Source organism: Lissotriton helveticus, chromosome 2_1 (assembly GCF_964261635.1).
Source record: "Lissotriton helveticus chromosome 2_1, aLisHel1.1, whole genome shotgun sequence".
Classification (NCBI taxonomy): domain Eukaryota; kingdom Metazoa; phylum Chordata; class Amphibia; order Caudata; family Salamandridae; genus Lissotriton; species Lissotriton helveticus.
Genome location: NC_136059.1, coordinates 235,881,750 through 235,901,843, shown reverse-complemented (window position 1 = coordinate 235,901,843; position 20,094 = coordinate 235,881,750).

Below are 20,094 nucleotides of genomic sequence, written 5' to 3'. Positions count from 1 at the left end.
AACTCATTGCCGCTGTGTGGTCAAAGACTCTTGGCAGCCCCTGCAGTGTGGCTGAAATATTACTGCAACGTGAGTCCTGAGCTACATACCATCGACATCCATGGCCCTGCTGTGCGGCTGCAAAATTCAATGTATCAGCTGATGCACAGCTGTAAAATCGACATAGCGCCTATTTGGCCACATCGACAAAGCACGTCTGGATTTTCAAAGCATTGTCCCGGAGCACCAAGTTCTTCATTGATGTTGCCCAGCAGTAAAGAACCATGGTTGCCTGTCTGGATATCTATGCATCACCTCCCCTTTGCAGTAAGAACCAACGCATCACCTCCACTGACAGTAAGGAACTGATGTATCTCCTCCTCTGTGCTGCAGTAAGCAACTGATGCATCAACTTCCCTTCACCGCCTTCTTTAGGAGAAAGGAACCAATGCATTGCTTTGCTTTTCTGGGGCCTCATCTCCCCTGCACCTGTTTTTGTCTTTGATTGTGATGCATCCCAGGTACTTTGTGTTAAAAGTGACATATCCATAGTTTCCTATGTACTTAACTATTTTGAACTTTTTTAAAGTGATATCATTACTTGTGTATGTTGGATCTTTCTCATTTTGGTCTTATTTATTTAGATAAATATTGGATATTTTTATAAACTGATGAGGTGTCCATTTGTAGTGTTTTCACTGTGTTACTCTGTGTGGATGTACAAATGCTTTACACATTGCCTCTGAGTTTAGTCTGACTGCCTGTGTCAAGCTACCAAGGGGGTGAGCAGGGGTTATCTTAGCTATGTGACTCCCTTACCTTGACTAGAATAAGGGTCCCTCCCGGGGTCTCACTAAAAAATAGAAGTTTCAAAAAGTGCTGAAGGCCTGGGTGGAAAAGAGAAGGCTGGTGATTACATGAAGGAGGGTGATGCCCGTTGATAAGGAGATGGAAAGCCTTCATGAGGATTTCGTGGATCAGGATCCGCCTGGAAGAAAGGCACTTTCCAGGGCAAGCAGTAGTGTTTTTACCAGAGGTCTGTCCCCAGTGGAGCTCAAGGACAGTTGTGAGGCCAGGAGGCATCAATTTCAGCAGGAGCATGAAGAAGAACCCCAAAGGATACATTGGTAGTAGAGAAGAGAAAAATGAGGCTGGCTCAGGAGGTCAAATTAAAGGAGTTGGACTTGAAGGGTACGTCCAGAATAGATCGTGGCAGCTTTTCATCCATGCAATTTGTGAAAGTAGTGCATTGGCCTAAGCATGTATTGAAAGTGTATACCAAGGCGGTAACATCCAGAGATGGCTTCAAGGTTATGAGGCAGCACTTCATATGAATGGGGTCCTTGAGAAGAATTGGGGTGCAGTAATATGGATTCACCTCCCAGTGGAGAGGAGGGACATATTGCTATCTTTAGGGAGAGCAGAGGACCTCAACTACCCTGAGATGAAGGCAGCCCTCTATAGGCGGTATAGGATTACCCCTGAGAAGTGCAGGGATCAGTTTAGACAGAGTAAAAAGCTTGATTCTCAGACTTGGCTTGAGTGTGTTGATTCTTTTTGCAGAACATTGGATGGTTGAGTGAAGGGCAGTGAGGTAACAGGTTACCTGGGGCTGTACAATTGGATTGTATGGAGCACTTGCCTCTGTTTTCCAGAGCTGCATCAGCACTTGATGGATAGCAAGCTTACTGACCCCAGGACGCTTGCTTAGTAGGCTGACTGCTAGGTGAGTCCTATTGTCCACAAAAAGGTGCATAGCGGAGACTCGGCTAAAGGTGGACAAAGTCCCGAACAGCAGAAGGACAGGAACACAAGTAAACAGAAGACGTTCTCCAAAGGGCCCCACTCTAGTTTCCAGGGTAAGGATCTTCCTCCCTCAGGATCTAGGAAACCATGGTCCTCTTCAGGTAAACCTGCAGCAAAGGAGGGTCACATGAGAGGGGATTAAAGTGTCCCAAGTGGGCACAGCCCCCCACAGATAGGCAGACAACGGGTTTGGGCAGTGAGGATTTGGTCCGGGATGGGTGTGAGGAACCAGCTGAGATGACCCTTTTCTCACCAGGGGACAGTGAGATGGTCCAGAGAACCTTCATGCCTGATAACACTAAGAAATATAGGCAGTGAGTGACCATTAATGGACAGGGGATGGAGGCGCTGAGAGAAACAGGAGCCAGAGTGACTACTGTCAGGTGCTATCTGGTGTCTGAAGTGCAAGTGGACTCTAATGCACTTCACCAAGCAGATGCAGTAGACAACAGCTAGTGCTTTTGTAAAGTAGCTCAGGTTCCCTTTGAGGGGGGTTCTCAGGTCCTGTAAGGTTAGCTGTGAGCCCATCCATGCCTGTGGATTGTCTATTAGGCAACGACCTGGAACACAAAGCCTGGAGGGAGGTGGAATTTACGACCCACTTGGAGATGTTTGGATTGCCTGAATAGGCTTGCCGGACCACACTGTCCATGGAAGCCCAGGGTGATAAGAAGAATCTGGAGCCTGTGTCTGCCAAGAAGAGAAGTGGCAAGGGGCATGGGAAACCTGCTTTTGACGATCCCATGGTCTGGGAGGATGCTGAACCTCAGGGGGATGCGCCACAACCTACAGAGAAAGAAGTGGCTGAACTGGGATATTTTCCTGAGTTGACGCGATTGACAGCAAGAAGGGGGTCCCATGAAGGAATAGTTCTGCATGGAGCAGTAGAAATGCCCTACTCTTATGGTCCTAGGCAGCAGGCTGAGGACCAGCCAGCTGGCAAAGACTCCAAACCACATTTGATCTACTGGGAGAATGGTCTCTTTTATAGTGAGTCTCAGTTTGCCGAACCTGTGGCAGCCTGTGTGCTGGTGGTTCCCCAGCGCTTCAGAAACGTCCTGCTGGGTTTTGCTCATGATGTGCCTTTGGCAGGAAATTTGGGGCAGGGCAAGACTTTTGACAGGCTTGTCACACACTTTTACTGGCCCCAAATGAGAAGGAAATCAGATGCTTTTTGTAGGTCTTATCAGACTTGCCAGGCAGGTGTCGAGAGTGGGGGGAGATTTAAGGCTCTCTGTCATGAGCACCCCTTTTGAGTGGGTAGGCATTGACATTGTGGGGCCTCTGGAGCCCAACATATCCATGGGCAACAGGTAATCCTGATCTTAGTGGACCATGACACCCGGTAACCAAAGCTATTCCTGTGAGGACAGTGACGGCCCCCATCGTGGTCTGGGCACTGTTGGGGATCTTTACCTATATGGGTTTCCCCAAGGAGGTGGTATCTGAGCGGGGTACCAACTATACATGAAGACCATATGGCAAGATTGTGTAGTGAACTCCAAATTCACCCCCCCCATACCACTCTCAGACAAATAGTTTGGTTGAGAGATTCAACCGTACCTTGAAAGGCATACTTGGGGGTCTGTCAGAACCCATGAGGCATAAGTGGGATAGCCTCTTCCCATGCCTTCTCTTCACCTGCAGGGAAGTACCGCAGATGGGGGTTGACTTTAGTCCCTTTAAGCTGTTGTACGGACACCCTGTGAGAGGACCTTTTAGTTTGGACAAGGAGGGATGTGAGCAAGCTCCTAGAAAGCCAGGATGTATTTAGCCACATGCTGTCCTTCTGAAACCAGTTAGCCCTATTCATGAACCTTGCTCAGGTGAACCTGAAAGTGAGCTAGGAGGATATAAAACATTGGTATGATCACAATACCACTCTGATTGAGTTTCAGCCTGATCAGAAGGTGTGAGTGATAGAGCCAGTAGAGCCCATGCTCCTCAAGACAAGTGATCTGACCCATATGAGGTGAAGGAGCACAAGAGTGATGTCACCTACCTGATGGACTTTCAGACTCCTAGGAACACCTTGAGGGTCCTGCGCATGAACCACTTCAAATCCCACTTCAAGAGTTCTGAGTTAAAATGTTCGTGGCTACTGATGATGTAATGGAAGAGTAGAGTGAACCTCTCCCCAACCTACTATTTGCCATGGAGAGGATGGGTCAGTGGAAGATGTGATCCTCTTCCCTACACTGACCCTAGAGCAGCAGAGTAACTGCTGCCAGTTGTTGGGGCAGTTTGCCACTCTGTTCTCATTCACCCCAGTAGTCACCCATTGGTACACGCATGGTATTGACATTGGGGATAGTCCTCCTGTGAAGCACATGATTTACAGGTTGACTGAGAGAGTGAAGTCTAGCATTAAGGAAGAAGTTTCCAAAATGTTAACCTTAGGGGTGATTTAGCCCTCCAGCAGTCCTTCGTCCAGCCCAGTGGTATTGGTACCAAAGGCTGCCCGGCCCAGTGCCACTCCTAAACTGTGGTTCTGTTTGGACTACCGTGGGCTCATTGCCATCACTAAGACTGACGCACACCCCATCTCCCGAGCTGATGAGTTATTTATTCGGTTGGAAGCTGCCAAGTAGCTCAGCACATTTGATCTGACGTCTGGGTACTGGAAAATTGCCTTGGCCAATGGGGCCACAGAGAGGTCAGCATTCTAAATCCCAGAAGTGCACTACCAGTTCTAGGTTATGCCCTTTCGGTTGAAGAATAACCCGCCCACCTTTCAGAAGTTGGTCAACCACTGAGAACTTCATGTGTGATTGAGCACTTCAGTGCCACCTACCTGGAAGACATTGCAGTGTTTAGCTCTAGTTGGGAGAACCACCTGCACCACCTTTGGGAAGTATTGAAGACCCCGCAGAAGGCAGGCCAAACTATCAAGGCAAGATTGGACAGGGGTTTGTGGTATATTTAGGGCACCAGGTAGGAAGTGGCCTGGTGGGGCCCCTCCAACCCAAGATTGTCACCATTCTGGCTTGGGCACCCCCCAAGACCTAGACATAGGTAAGAGCCTTCTTAGGTCTCACCGGGTACTACTGCAGATTTGTCAAGGGATATGGCACCATTTTTGCCCCCTTGATGGAGCTGGCTTCAAGGAATCAGCCACATCACGTGATCCGGACTACAGCATACCAGACCGTGCTCAAGGCTCCTGACTTCTCCGAGGAGTTTGGGGTGCAGACTGATGGATCAGAGCATGGTATGGGAGTCGTGCGTTCCCAACTTAATGACCCATAGCTTTTATTGGAGAAATGTGGCTCAATGGTTACAGCGGCAGACCCTGATGCTGAGTTCTAGCCTGGGACCAGGGTTCAATTCCCTGCCTCGGCGGGTCTTGGGCTCAAAATTCCACGGACCTGATAATTCTCGCCTCGGTGCCTATTCCAATCATGGAGTCCCACTCTGCAACTCTGGGCAATAGCTTGCCTAATCTCCACAACGGCCCCCACAACGCTAAGGATGCCTGGCCTCCACCTTGGGGGTGCCCAGGAGTGGACACCTCACAGGGAAAGCCACGATGGGTTCCACAGCGGTATTCGTACAAGCGCCTTGAGACCCTTGCGGGTGAGTAGTGCGCTATACAAGTATCAATTTACATATCAATTTACATTTACATTAGTAGGAGGCTCCTTCCCCGGAACAGAGGTGGGGTGCAATTGAAATGTAAGCTTTTGCTGTGGTTGCTGTGGTTGCTGTGGTCTGTGCATAAAAAGAACAATTGATGGACGGAATACTGAACAATGTCAAACATTCAACCCTAGTACAGAGATCTGGGTCTCAATCCATTTTTTTTTGCTAATCATGCCATTCCAGTTTAGAACCAGCAATATGCAAATCCATCTTGACCCTGCTCCTCATCGGAACAATCCAGCCCAAACTGCCAAGCCAGGTCCTCCTTGGACCAGACATAAAAATCCTGGGACCAGTTCTGGGGTATCGCCCCTCATCAGCCAGGCTAGCTTGACTCCAGTGGCACAGTCAGTGAGTACTGGACCCACAGCTGGACATATCCATCCCACTCAGGGTGACAATTGCAAAAAGAACAACTGGTCGATGGAATGATGACCAATGTCAAGCATTCACCCCAGTACAGAGATCTGAGCCTAAATCCTAAATCCATCATTGTTTGCGCATCGTGACATTCCAGTTTAGACCCAGTCATGACCCTGCTTCCCATGGGAACAGTCCAGCCCGAGCTGCCAGGTCAGGTCTTTCCTTTGTCATAACCAAGCATCCTTGGACCGGTTTTGGGGTATCACCCCATATCAGCCAGGCTAGTTTGACTCCAGTAGCATGGAAAGCACTGGACCCATGCCTGGGCATACCCGTGCCACTTGGGGTGACAAATGCACCTTTCGCCCTAAGTGGGATGGGTATGCTGGGATGTGGCTCCCTGCTCCTGTCCTGAAAACCCTTTGTCCTTTTGGGTTTGGATTTTGGAAGGAAAATATCACTCTTCTTCTGTCTTCCATCTCTGCTGTATCATTGAAAGTTGGAATGAACACTCTTTTTTGAAAGATCAGGTAGATTCAGTGGCGTTCTTTGCAAAATGTTTTTTGGGCAGGCACCTCTACTTGTGTTCCTTCTTCTTCTTCTTCATTTTGTTTGTTGCTCATGGCTTGGAGTTGAAGTTACGTAAGATGCTGACAAACCCATGAGAGATTAATAGATAATGGGCATGAATGGTGAAGGCCTGGAGTTAATAATAATTCTGCAAATTCCTTGTGTTATTCTGGAATTTGTCCAGATTTGTCTTCATAATGTGGTGTGCTTTACTTTTTGAGGCGTAGTGTGCTGTTGGGCTTGGCTGTTTTGTTGATTATTTTTTCATATGCCAACTGATTCTAAGCTAGAGATATTTTCTAATATTTTAGGGGCTTGTGGCTGACAAAATATTCATGCCAAATTTAAGGTGGTTTTGTCTGCATGTGCCTGTTGGTGGCTAGGGCTGGGTGGCTTCAATAGTCCAGGCCCATGTAGCCAGGCATCTTTTATTGTTCCCCATGTGATCTTCCATCATTCATGTATGTGTGTGTGTGTTTGTGTTTGTGTGAGATGGCTGAATAATAGTTTTTCTTCAACTTTTAAAGCTATTTTGCAGCGGTAATTGTTGTCTTGTGATCTTTGTGTTTGGGGCATTTTTTAAATGTATTTCAACCTTTGCTCATTGTTTCTGTTTTGCTGTGCTGCAATTATATTTTTTATTTTAGTCCACTTTTCTCACATAGCATTATCGCTGCTTTATTAGTGGCGCACTAAATCCCATAGATAGTACCAGTCAAATTTTGGGTGCATGTTTGTGCAATCTTTTTCCTTTCTGCAGGTTTCTGTAGGTGTTGGGTGAGGAATGAGCTCCTGCTAGTGTAGGGAAGTCATGTTCTCTTGTTTTCCATGTATCCAGCTTTTTCTGGAGCAGGTGTGTGTGGCGGACATTTTGGGGCTTATTTACAAGAAACAGACGCATCTGTATAAATGCATTAGTGTCCCTGTGCCTTCATGAGAAACCCTTGCGCTACCATGGAGGCGCCGTATTTACAATACGCCACAAAATGGCGCAAGAATTGACAGATGCGTCAGAAATTCTGAAATCTCTTACAGCTGACATCATCTTGTAAGAATTTAATATTAAAGTCTACGAATGGCTTAAACCCAGAGAACTCAGCACTGGATTTGTTTCCACAGACAATGGAAGTAATAATGTCAAAGCAATGGCTGATGGAGGCTACTGCTACCTCTAATCCTATGCTTAGTACATTTCAAAAACAAATTATGCAGGCATACTTTTTTTACTTCCTCAAAAAAGTAGTTGTCAACATCATACAGTCACCTGCACTAGTTTCAGTCATTCTTTAAAAGCCCAGAAGTAGTCGAGGATCATTAAGCATATCAATAGACTTCCTGTAAAAGTCTACCCATTGGAACACTACATTGTACATGTGTCAAAGCACATTGGTTGAATACAACTTGAACACTGTCAGGAACCACATATCCCGGCATGTCTAGCAGTTGGACATAATACACGAGTATTAGTGTAGTGGATAAAAGCATTTCCACATTCCAAAATGTGGCCGATCATTTTGTGTCTCGTGATTGGATTTTAGAAATACACAGAGCTGTCTGGTAAGGGTACGAGTAGCACTAGTTTTTTTCATTTGGCTTATGGCTATTTGCTCCAGGAAAAGAGAGACCTCTCCGTCTCTCTTGTTTACAAAACCTACAGATTAAAGACGCCGATGTTAAAGTCTACTTGTTTCCATTCTCTTCCATTGGCTGGCTCTCTCTCCAGTGAGGCTCAGCGGAACAGGAACCGTGTTTTGTGGAATGTATCTCCTCCTTTGGCAAGCCTGGATTTAAGGCTTATGTGGTGGAGGTTCACTCATAAAGTCTCGTGGATGTAAATGAACATATGGTATGACATGAGCTCTGACTCCCAATTTGATTTACGTTCTTGAATTTGGGTTCCTCCTGCCTCTAATCGAGGTTCACAGTGGGCAACCCTCTGTGAAGGCTACTATCATATTGCTTTGGATTTTCATATCAAACACTCTATGTGCTATGACTATAATAATATGCACTATTACTGAGGTTTAATGCTGGTTGATGTTTTTTGTTTTGGCATTTAACAGGGGTCAATATAGAGTTCCAGGATCCATGATTCTCCTGTCCCCTGTAAATCAAGACTTTAACTATATATTGGTAGGTATGATGTGAAGCCCATTCATTTAGATTCTGTTGATAGGGAAGAGCGGAAGGGGTATAATTCTCTGTTATATATTTTTTCTCCCATATTTAGTTTATTTACAGAATGCCCAGTCAGGAGCCTTCAGCGTTTTCTTACATTTTATGGTGGATTCTTTTCCTTTACAGATACCTTGAGATAGGCACATATATTTAACATATATTACAAGCTGCCACCTTATAGTAGAAGGTAGGTCTCCTTCCCAGCAGTCTCCTACCTTTCCTTCCCCGCTTCACCACTTCAATAGTATGTGCTAATATAGCAGTGCAGACTTGAAGCTGTCGAGAGGTGGACCCTTCTGAGCATTGCCCCAATCCTGAGGATACAAGGCACAAGTTGACAACATGCTGCAACACCTGTTTGGGGAGCACAGATCTACTTTATCATTGCGTACAACAAAGCAGATGGGAGGCAACTGCCAAATTCATAATGATGGAGGTTGACAAATTAGCACCAGTGGAGTGCCGGATCAAAATACTAATGTCTTTTGAGATTTTGACATATTAAATCATCAAGGGGACAGTACCATGAGCTAAATTACCCCGTTATTGATATACATATACATACACACCACCAGTGGTAGTCACCACTGAGCTTTTCCAGAGGAAATACATTTTTTGTTTATATGGGAGCACCAATTGGAAAATAGAGCATTCTGATTGGCCTAGGGAGTGTTTCCCCTTGGGCTCTTTGCTCCTGGAAACTCCCTGATTGGCTGCCAGCCACACAAGACAGATTTTGTTGGCAGGCATTACAGGCCTCGGGGGACTTAGCCCCCTGCCCTGAAGTAAATACAAAAGAAGAAATAACCTAAGGAAGCAGGATAGGAATACCCCGCCCTCCTAGGCCCTGTGTGGGGCACTCAAAGGGACTCTGGCTGGGACAAAATAAAACATCTGCATTTTTTGCCATGGTCCCACAGATTTGCAGTGAGAGCAAAACAATGGCAACTTCTATTTGTTTTTAAAGTATATGTGGAGGGGGGTAAATAGGTCTCTCTCTTTGACTGCATTTCGGGTCCAGGAACCTCATCCCTGGGGCCTAACGAGGCTCAGGGTGCATGGTCCCCCACCCTGAGCATCGTTAGGTACCTGGGACTTCATCTACCAGGGCAAAAGTCATAAAAGAATGGAGAGGGCCAAGCCTTGAAAGGTCCCGGGGATTCCATCCTTTGGGACTCTAACATTAATTCAAATAGGTGCAAAAACTGAGATTGCTGCAGCCGGCGGGAAATTTAAATGGGAGCAGACTTGTGAGAGCAAGGAAACAGAACACATATTACTCCCACCCTGAGGGAGAAAGCATGAATAGCTTGACGGCCAATCCCGGCTCTCAAACCATGCCGGGAGATAACTAGAGCTGCAGCGGCCCTGGAACTCCCTCTGCAGCCCAATTCTGTTCAGCAAAAATAAAGGCAAACAAAGAATTGCTAGACAGCTTGGCCAGGCAATCTTACAATTGAAAACATTGCATGCAACGGCTATAAGCACTGGGATCCCGATGAACGAGCTCTTTATCTTCAAATGATTAATAAACGGTTACTCCTGGGGCAAAATCTGAGGGAGAAGGTAGCTTCTAGTTATCTTGAAAACAGGGCCCTCCAATATGAATATGGGAAACAGGTGGGACAAGTTTTGGCACATCAAATATCAGATAGAAGGGATAAGTGTCTGATTCAGTGCAATAAAGGTAGTGATGGATTGGTCCATAATAATACCCTGGCTATCGCAGACCAGTTTTCCCTCTTTTATCAGGAATTGCATAGCAAAAACCCAACTTTGAGCATGTCCAAGCTCAAGGCATATATTTAAAGTAGCAGGCTGCCATCCCTAGGGGAATCTCATATGTTGATCCCACAGAAAGATATTACTGCTAGGGTAATAGAGGCTACTCTGGTGGCATTGCCATCGTGTAAGGCTGCAGGGGAAGACTCTATTCCAACAAAGTTTATAAATGACCCAAGAATATTGTACTTGCCCCATTTATAAGTGTGATCCAGAGCATTAATAAGGGTGGAGCAGAGATCAGTACTTGGAACATGACTAATATCACAATATTTTTGAAGAAGGGCAAACCTTCTGATGAGATGGGTTTGTACTGACCCATCTCTCTGATTTATGCTGATTCAAAGATTTTTGCAAGAATATGAGCAATTTGGCTTGCTGCCCTTCTATCAGGCTTAGTGTCCCAACAGCAATACAGCTTCATTCCCAGTAGGGACACCACCAGCCACATTAAATACGGCCATTGCCACTTTTGAAGTGTCAGAAAGATCAGGAAAAAATCTGGGTTGATATGGTTGAATGCTGAGAAAACTTTCGACCGTGTGGTCTGGGACTGTGTTGAACTTGGCCCTTTTTGCAGGGTCATCCCTGAACTTTTTGCCTTCCTCCTATATTTTTTCCGACCTGTTGTTGGCTATTTTTTTTACTCTGGGCACCATACCACTGCTGATCAGCGCTAAAGTGCATATGCTCTCCCTATTATAAATTAATGTATGAATTTGTGATTCCATGATTGGCTGGTTTGGTTTACCTGTCAGACCCTAGGGCAGTGCACCAGGAGAGCCCAGGGCTTGTAAACCTAATGCTGCTGGTGGGCTTGCAGCACTGGTTGTGCCACCCACAGAAGCAGCCTGTAAAAGAGGTCTGGCATTGCAGAGCCTGTGTGCAGTCTGGTACTGCCATGTTGACTGAGCATGCGCACCCATTTGCCAGTCCCTAAACCTTCCCTTTTCTTCATATCAGACTCCCCTATTGTAGGACCAAGAGCAGGGTGCATTGTAAGTATAAAGTAGGACAAGCCCTGGTGTGTGTGGCATTTCCTAATAGTGAATTACAGCCATTTTTGTTTTTCACTATTGCAAGGCTACCTGTTCTCCATAGGCCAGAATGGGCAGTTAGATTATTACATTTTATATTCCTAACTGACTCGGGGAACATGGTATAAATTAAAGTTTAGTATGTCTGAACTCAGAATGATAAACTACATCTTTTAGTGAAGTTCATTTTAACATTCTGTGTTTGAAAATACTACATTTAGAAAGTAGGTATTTTCTTGTTTAACTATCCAAGCCTGCCTCTGCTAGGTTGTGTATTCCTTGCCTGGAGTTTGAGTGACAGGGTCGGGGAATTCCAGGAGACAGAGTGAGTCAACTCAGTGGTGAATAGAGAGATCTGCTGCTAGATTGGAGGGAGGGGTTGCACCTGGGACCTGAATAGGGCTGTGCCTTCCCTCCATAATGCTGGCTCCACCCCCTGTGGTGCGTCGATGTATCTGCCCAGCACTGTGAAAGGAGAGAAGGAGTCATGTTAACAGAGTGCTCCAGGGCTGTGCCTTCCCTCCACAAAGCTGGCTCCACCTCCTGTGGGGCGTCTGGTGTTTCTGCCCTGCACTGTGAAAGGAAAGAAGGAGTCATGTAAACAGAGTGCTTCAGGACTGACCAGAACTGGTTTGGACTAGGCAAAGGCCCCTCTCCCCTCAGAGGCCAAAGGATTTTGGAGTATAAGTACTGGGACCCTGATCCCAAGAATTTAGATCACTTTTGGGTAAACACGAAGAAACCTTTGCTGAGGAGCGGAACCTGAAGAAACTTAGGAGAGACTATCCCTAAGCTGAAGTGCTGCTTAGGGGATTGGCTTGCAGTGGTTGCCTGACAGCCAAAGAAAGGAGAAAGGACTTTGTGTGTACTTTATTCAACTTGCAAAGGATCTCCAAGGGCTTGAGAGAAGAGCGTGCCTCCTGCTGAAGTGTCGGGTACAACAGACTTCAACCCCCAGCTCCCCAAGAGTTCTTTGGAAGTGCCTGCTGCTATTTTGGGCTTTCTGAGGGACTGCGTGTCGCAAGGAGCTGGGGGCGTCTCGCAAACGAAGAAGAAGCGTGTCACCGTCGCTGCTGCTGCTGTTGCATCGTGGATGTTGCCACTGTAGCTGTCGTATTGCACCGCATCGAGAGAAGCGTCTCGCAACGAAGAAGAAGCGTGTCACCGTCGCTGCAGCTGCCGTCGCATCTTGGATGTCGCCGCTGTAGCTGTCGTATTGCACTGCATCTAGAGAAGCGTCTCGCAACGAAGGAGAAGTGTGTCACTGTCGCTGCTGCTGCCGTTGCATCGTCGATGTCGCCGCTGTAGCTGTCGTATTACACCGCATCAGGAGAAGCGCCTTGCATCTTGTTATTGTTAATTTATACTTGTATAGCACTGAATCACCTCCAGGTCTCTCAGCGCTCAGGGGGGAGAAGGTGGGCTGATAAATGACACGATGACGAACGCACACTAAGCCATGGTTAGTGATTCTTTAAATAGGTGGGTTTTGAGCTGTTTCCTGAAGCTAAGCAGGGAGGGTTCCTTCCGGAGACGTTCAGGTAGCGCATTCCAAAGCTGGGGGCTAAGACAGAGAAGGAGCTACCTCCTTTCGAGGTGAGCTTATATCGATGGCAAGATAGGCGACAGGCCAGAGAAGACCGTAGTGTACGGCCAGGTACATAAACCTGCAGGCGTTCCTTTATGTATGTTGGGACTAGGCTATAGAGTGATTTATGGACGATGCAAAGGCCTTTGAACTTCTCTCTCTGCCTAATAGGCATCCAATGTAGTTTGTGCAACAGCGGAGTGGCATGGGATCTCCTAGGAAGTCTGAAGACCATCCTTGCTGCATCATTCTGGACTACCTGGAGTCTGTTGACTAATTTCTGAGGAAAGCCCATGTATGAGGTGTTACCATAGTGTAGCCTAGAGATGATAGTGGCTGATGCTATCATTTGGAGAGAGAAGGTGGTCAGAAGAGGGGCAAGTTTCCGTATCTGTCTAATCAGACCGGTACAAGTACCGACCACCGTGGTAACTTGATTGGCCATGGAGAGCTCGGAGTCAATTTTTAGACCGAGGCTCTTCACGGCTGGTACGGGGATCGGGGTAGGGCCTAACTCCTGGGGCCAGAAATGATCATTCCAGGGGGAGCTAATGGTGGGGATGACCAAAACCTCAGTCTTATCCGGATTGACTTCCAGTGAGTTTGCTGACATTCAACTTACTGGAAATCTGAGCACCTTTTGTACATGGGCCTGGGTGAGAGGGGAGTTGTCTATGCTAAGAAGGAGTTGGGTGTCATCCGCATAATTAAATATTTTACAGTCCATGCTACCTAGGGCTGCTATCAGTGGTTGCAGATAAATGTTAAAAAGTAGTGGAGACAAGGCAGAGCCTTGAGGGACACCACAGCTGAGCAACCCTCTGTCTGACTGCTGCTCTGACCTGACCTGACCTGGTCAGTGCCGGTCGCTCCACCCGCCGCGTGGCCCACCTGCGTGTGCCCAGTCCCCGTTTGCCGCCGCCACTGCTAGTAACTTTTCTTTCATTGATGCGTCCTTAATTGTATTTCTATTCTCCCCATGCTGTTGTATTTGCGTCCTTAATTGTATTTCTATTCTCCCCGTGTGCCCCTGACTGTTTGCCGCCACTGCTAGTAACCTTTCTTTCATTGCTGCGTCCTTAATTGTATTTCTATTCTCCCCGTGGTGTTGTATTTGAGTCCTTAATTGTATTTCTATTCTCCCGGTGTGCCCCTGACTATTCGCCGCCACTGCTAGCAACTTTTATTTCATTGCTGCGTCCTTAATTGTATTTCTGTTCTCTTCGTGCTGCTGTGCCCCCTGTTTTCACTGGTGTGCCCATGATTGTACTTCGGTCCTCTCCGTGCTCCAGCTGACCCGCCCTGCTCCCTGCCGCTGCTCGCCCGTGCCTCCACCCCCGTTCCTTCAGCCTCACCTCGCATCGCTCCCCTCCCCACTCGCCACCCCGCTCCCGCCTCCCAGCTGCTCCTCCCTCGCTCCGCCCCCCCACTCTCCATTTATGGCAGAGTCCGCACGTGTGCGCAGCGTTCACGCGCAGCGGGTGCGCCAATGGTGCGCCAAAGGCAAGCCCGTCTCCGCCCGTCCGCGCCTGGACCGCGCCCATCGCCAGAACCCCAGGCTCCCGCAGATGCCATCCCACCCGCCGGACATACGACACCGCCACCCTCAGCGCACTCAACACCGGACGCCTCCCCGGATGCCACCAAGCCACCCCAGGACGCACCCACGGACCCTTCACCTGCCAACCCTGCAAGTTCGCCTGCATCCGGACCTGCAACCCACCCACACCCGCCAAGCCAAGCACCAACAGCAACCACCTGAAGTGCATCCTGCTCAACACCCGCTCCGTCCACAGACACGCTGTGGAACTATGGGACCTGCTTGACACCACATCCCCGGACATCGCCTTCCTCACGGAGACCTGGATGAACGTCTCCTCAGCGCCCGACATCGCCATAGCCATCCCGGACGGATACAAAATCACCCGGAGGGACAACGTCAACCAGACTGGAGGAGGCATCGCCATTGTCCACAAGAACACCATTCGCATCTCGACCAACTCCGAAGACACCCTCACAGCCGCCGAACATCTTCACTTCCAGATACACAACGACCCCAAGACCACACTCATAGGCACCCTCATCTACAGACCCCCAGGACCCCGCACACAATTCAGCGAAGACATCGCAGACTTCATCAGCCCACAAGCCCTCCCCTCCGCCGACTACATCCTCCTAGGGGATCTCAACTTCCACCTGGAGAACAACAATGACAACAACACCACCACCCTACTGGACAACCTCGCTAACCTCGGACTCAAGCAACTGGTGAACACCCCCACCCACTACGCCGGTCACACGCTTGACCCAATCTTCTCCTCCAGCAAACACATATCCTTCAGCCACTCCACCGGACTCCACTGGACTGACCACAGCTGCGTCCACTTCAGCTTCAGAAAGACAACTCACCACCTCCCCCAACAGGTCCCCCGCAGGAACTGGGACAAGATCACCACCGACCAGCTCACCGCATCACTGAACCAGGACCCTCCCGCCAGATCAACGGACCCCAACCAAGCAGCCCACAACCTCGCACAATGGATCAGCAACTGCGCCGACGACCTCGCACCCCTGAAAACCCACACCAGCAGACCCGGAAGCAAGAAAGCCCCGTGGTTCAACGACGACCTCAAGAACTCCAAGAAAAACTGCCGCACCCTCGAGAAAGCCTGGCGAAAGAACCCGACCACAGACAACATGACCGCCCTCAAGCACGCCACCCGCAAACACCACCAGCTGATCCACACCACCAAGAAGACAGCATTCAAGGAACGATTAGACAACAACGCACACAACAGCAAGGAGCTCTTCAGCATCGTCAAAGAGCTCTCCAACCCCCAGCGCCGGAAACAACGACATCACTCCCTCACAAGACCTCTGCAACTCACTCGCCACGTTCTTCCACAACAAGATCGCAGGCATACACAACAGCTTCGGCGAACAGACCACGCACCCAACCACAGAACCGACGCCCCCCACCACCACCCTCCAGGACTGGACCCCAGTCAACACCGAAGACACCATCCGGACGATGAACACCATCCACTCCGGATCTCCAACCGACCCATGCCCTCAGCACATCTTCAACAAGGCCTTCAACACCGCCACCTTCCCGGAGAGCTGGAAGCACGCCGAACTCAGTGCCCCCCTCAAGAAACCATCGGCAGACCATACCGACCTCAAGAACTACTGCCCCGAGGAGGAGCTTGGCGGGCATCCGAGATGGCCGCTTGAGCACAGCGCTCTCCGGACCCTCGCCGCTCCCGACATTTTATCCTGGCTGAATCCTGATTTCTTGCAAGAATTCGTGTAGGGGACGCTTGGCTGATTACCCTGACACTTTTCCGGAATCGATTTGGATCTCGTATTCCTGAGTTATGGTGCTCTGAACTTTTGGGCTCCGCCCTTGAGGTGCGCCCGGGACGGGGTGCGGTACTGTAGCCGTCCTGCAATTGAACAACAACGGCAGGAGATCTGGCCTTGTGGGTCCCCCCTTCCTAGGTTTCGGTTTCGATTCTGTTCCGACTTGGGCCACGGCTGTGGATGTCGTGTTGCGACTGAGACTTGGAGGCAGATCGGCTGTTGGGCTTTCATGTGACCTATTTGCTGGTTTGGCGACCTCCACCCGAGTTGTGCCCCCTTTTTATGTACTTTTGATCCTGTACTTTGGGTGTCGGGCCCGTCGAACCTGGTGGCTCGTCCTGTGACGCATCTTCAAAATGGCGGGCAGAGGGGACAGAGAGACGCGCAAGACGAAAACACCTCTGCGCGGAGCTCCAGTTCAATCGAATGTCATGGACCGTTATACCCATTCTAAGGGGTCCCCCGGAGCTGCCCTGCCTGGTTCTAGTATTGCGTCCGAACGAATTTTGGAAGAATCGGCGGAACCCTCCTTACAGGATATCATGGGCGCCATCTCGGGTGTGAGAGAATCCATCGGCCTACAGTACGAGGCCTTGGCCCACAAACTTGACACCGTGGCTATTGAGGTGAATCTGATTCGTGCTGATCTCGGCAAGACGAATGAGAGGGTACAATCACTGGATATTAAATCCTCTAGCCTTACGAATGACGTCTCGGAGCTCCAAACTGAGATTGGAAATCTCCGTCGGGGAAACGACTTCATGACCCGTCGCCTGGAGGACTTTGAAAATAGGGCGCGTCGCTGCAATGTTCGCCTGGTTGGTGTACCGGAAAACCCTGAACCCCATTCGGTGGATCTCCTGGTTGAGGATCTGGTCTTGAACCATTTGGCCCCTTCTGGTCTCACAAAATTTTTCACGGTGGAACGTGCACATCGTGTTCCAGGGGGCAAAGTCAAGCCGGGAGCCCCGCCGAGACCCATTGTAGCGAAGCTTTTTCATTATAGAGACCGGGACGCTATCCTGCAGGCCTCGCGGGTGAAGGGCCCGGTGGCCTTTGAGAACGCTACGGTGAACTTTTACCCGGACTTTTCCCAACAGGTTCAGAGACAACGTATGGAGTTTCGTGGTGCCAAGAAACGTCTTCGGGATCGGGGCCTACGTTACGCCATGCTCTTTCCCACTAGACTCCGGGTTGAATACAATGAACGTACCCTTTTCTTTGATCGGCCAGATGCTGTTAATGACTGGCTGGACTCATTGCCTGACCGTCCTCCTGAGACAGACTCCGCCGCTCACCCTGGCGGTGCCGAAGGTGGAGTGGAGATCTAACTGTTCGGCTCTTATGTCTTATTTTGAATACATTCTCAGGGGTGTTGGCCGGCGTCCCTCTACATTGTGATCATTCTGTCTTTTCGTTTGTTATTTTTGTTCTTGCTGAGGTCGGGGGGTGGATGGAACGGAGACCTTTCCTCCTCCGGGGTCTTTGTGTAGAATAGGGGTTCTTGGGCGACAGGCACACTGCAGGTTGGGGTGGCTCTTTAGCTTTTTGCAGGGGTGCAGGGTGGGGGGTGTTTCTCTTCAGTTTGGGGGAGGGGGGTTGGGAAGTTTTTTCTTTTCTGTGTGTTGTTTTCAAGGCGATTTGCTCCTGTGTTTGCTGCTGTTTCTGATGTCTAGCTCATGGACGAGGGGTCTTGGCTCGGGTGGTTGGGATGGGGGGTAGAGGGTTGAAATTTCTTTCCTGGAACGTTAATGGCCTGGGTGATCGTATTAAGCGCAGTGTGGTCTTAAAATGTATTCGACGTTTGTCACCGGATATTGTTTTCCTGCAAGAAACCCATTTGATTGGTAATGTTTGTTATGCTATGAATAGATGGGGCTACCGCCTTGTGGCGCACTCAGGGTTTACCTCCGGATCTAGGGGTGTGGGTATTCTTGTTCGAACCTCCCTCCCCTTGGCTATTGATGAGGTGATTCATGATGACCGTGGGAGATATACTGTCCTGATGGGTAGATATGAAGGCCGCACCCTATCTCTCTTCAATGTTTATGTTCCCCCGGGTTTGCAGGCCTCTACTTTTACTGACTTGGGCCGTGTTCTGTTGGATCTCCCTGATAGCACTCTCTTTCTTGCCGGTGATTTTAATTCGGTGCTTTCCGGCCTTCACGATCGCCATCCCCCTAGAGATACCCCGCAGGCTCAGCGGTGGTTGGGTGGGTTTTTAGATACCTTTGGCCTTGTGGACTGCTGGCGACTGTTGCATCCTACTCAACTCCAATACACCTTCCATTCTGGGGCCCATGGCAGTCTGTCCCGGCTGGATTATTTCCTGATGCCCGCAGCCCAATCATCGGCGGTTCGTGAGATTTTACACTTGCCGAGGGGTATTTCTGATCACTCGCCGCTCTGGCTTCGTTTTGAGGTTGGGGTAGAGGCGGCGGGCCGAGTGGCTCCCATTAACTTTTGGTATCTTTCCTCCCCTGAGACTCGTACCCTCTTGCTCAAGTCCATGGATTCATATTTCCTGGAAAATGAGGGGTCGGTCTCTTCGGCTGTGTCCCTGTGGGAGGCTTTTAAAACCGTGATTCGTGGACAGGCCCTTTCCTTGATTGTTGAAGCTAAGAGGGCGGGGAGGAAGGAGGTGGTGGAACTTGAGGGGGAGATCTCTGCTTTGGAGGACGAGTTGGAATCTGGTGTCACGCCTGACAAACTCCATGCCCTGGGTCTCAAACAGTTTGCATATAAATCTCTGGTCACTGACGCTGCAAAGGTGATGTTTCGTGAGCAGCAGGGCAGATTGTATGATGTGGGTGACAAAGCGGGAAAACTCCTAGCGTGGTTGGACAAGAAAGAAAGGGTTAATCGTGTGGTGCCCGTGATTCAGTCTGCGAGTGGTGAGAAAGTGATAGATCCGACCGCCATTGTTGATCGTTTTGCGGAATATTTCCGTGTGGTATATGCTCCCGTGTCTGTGAGGGATGTTGACGACTCCCGCCTTCTTCTGCGTGATATCGCTTTGCCCTGTGTCACCGACTTGGACCGTATTGCTTTGGACTCCCCTTTTACGAATGATGAGATAGCCAATGCAGTTCGATCGCTCCGTTCGGGCAAAGCACTGGGCCCGAACGGTTTGCTTATTGAGTTGTACAAATTATGCCCCGATAAGGTGGCGCCGTATCTCCGCGCCATGTTTCTAGAATCTCGTGAGCGGAACATGCTTCCCTATGATCAGCGTCTGGCGACAATCGTCGTCATTCCCAAAGAGGGTAAACCACGTGACCTCTGTTCCTCGTATAGGCCCATATCCCTATTAAACGTTGAACCTAAGGTGTTGGCTAAACTTTTGGCGACCCGTCTCCTTTCGGTTCTTGGAGAGTTGGTCCATCCGGATCAGTCTGGCTTTATCCCGCATCGCAACACTGCTCTGAATTTACGTCGCCTTCACGGCGCGCTGGCGAGGGCGGGGCTTTTGACTGAACCGGCCATTTTGGCGTCCCTAGATGCCTCCATGGCCTTTGATACTGTGGACTGGCCCTATTTATGGGCGACACTTGAGAAATTCGGATTCGGGTGCGAGTTTATTAGCTGGATTAGGCTGTTGTACGCGGAGCCTCTGGCGCAAGTTGTAGTGAATGGTAGGGTGTCTGCTCCCTTCCCCCTGGGCAGGGGTACCCGTCAGGGCTGCCCCTTGTCCCCTCTGTTGTTCGCGCTCGCTCTTGAACCGTTGGCGGCCTGGCTCCGTTGGGAACCGTCCCTTAAAGGTATTCGTTGGGCCCCGGACTTCGA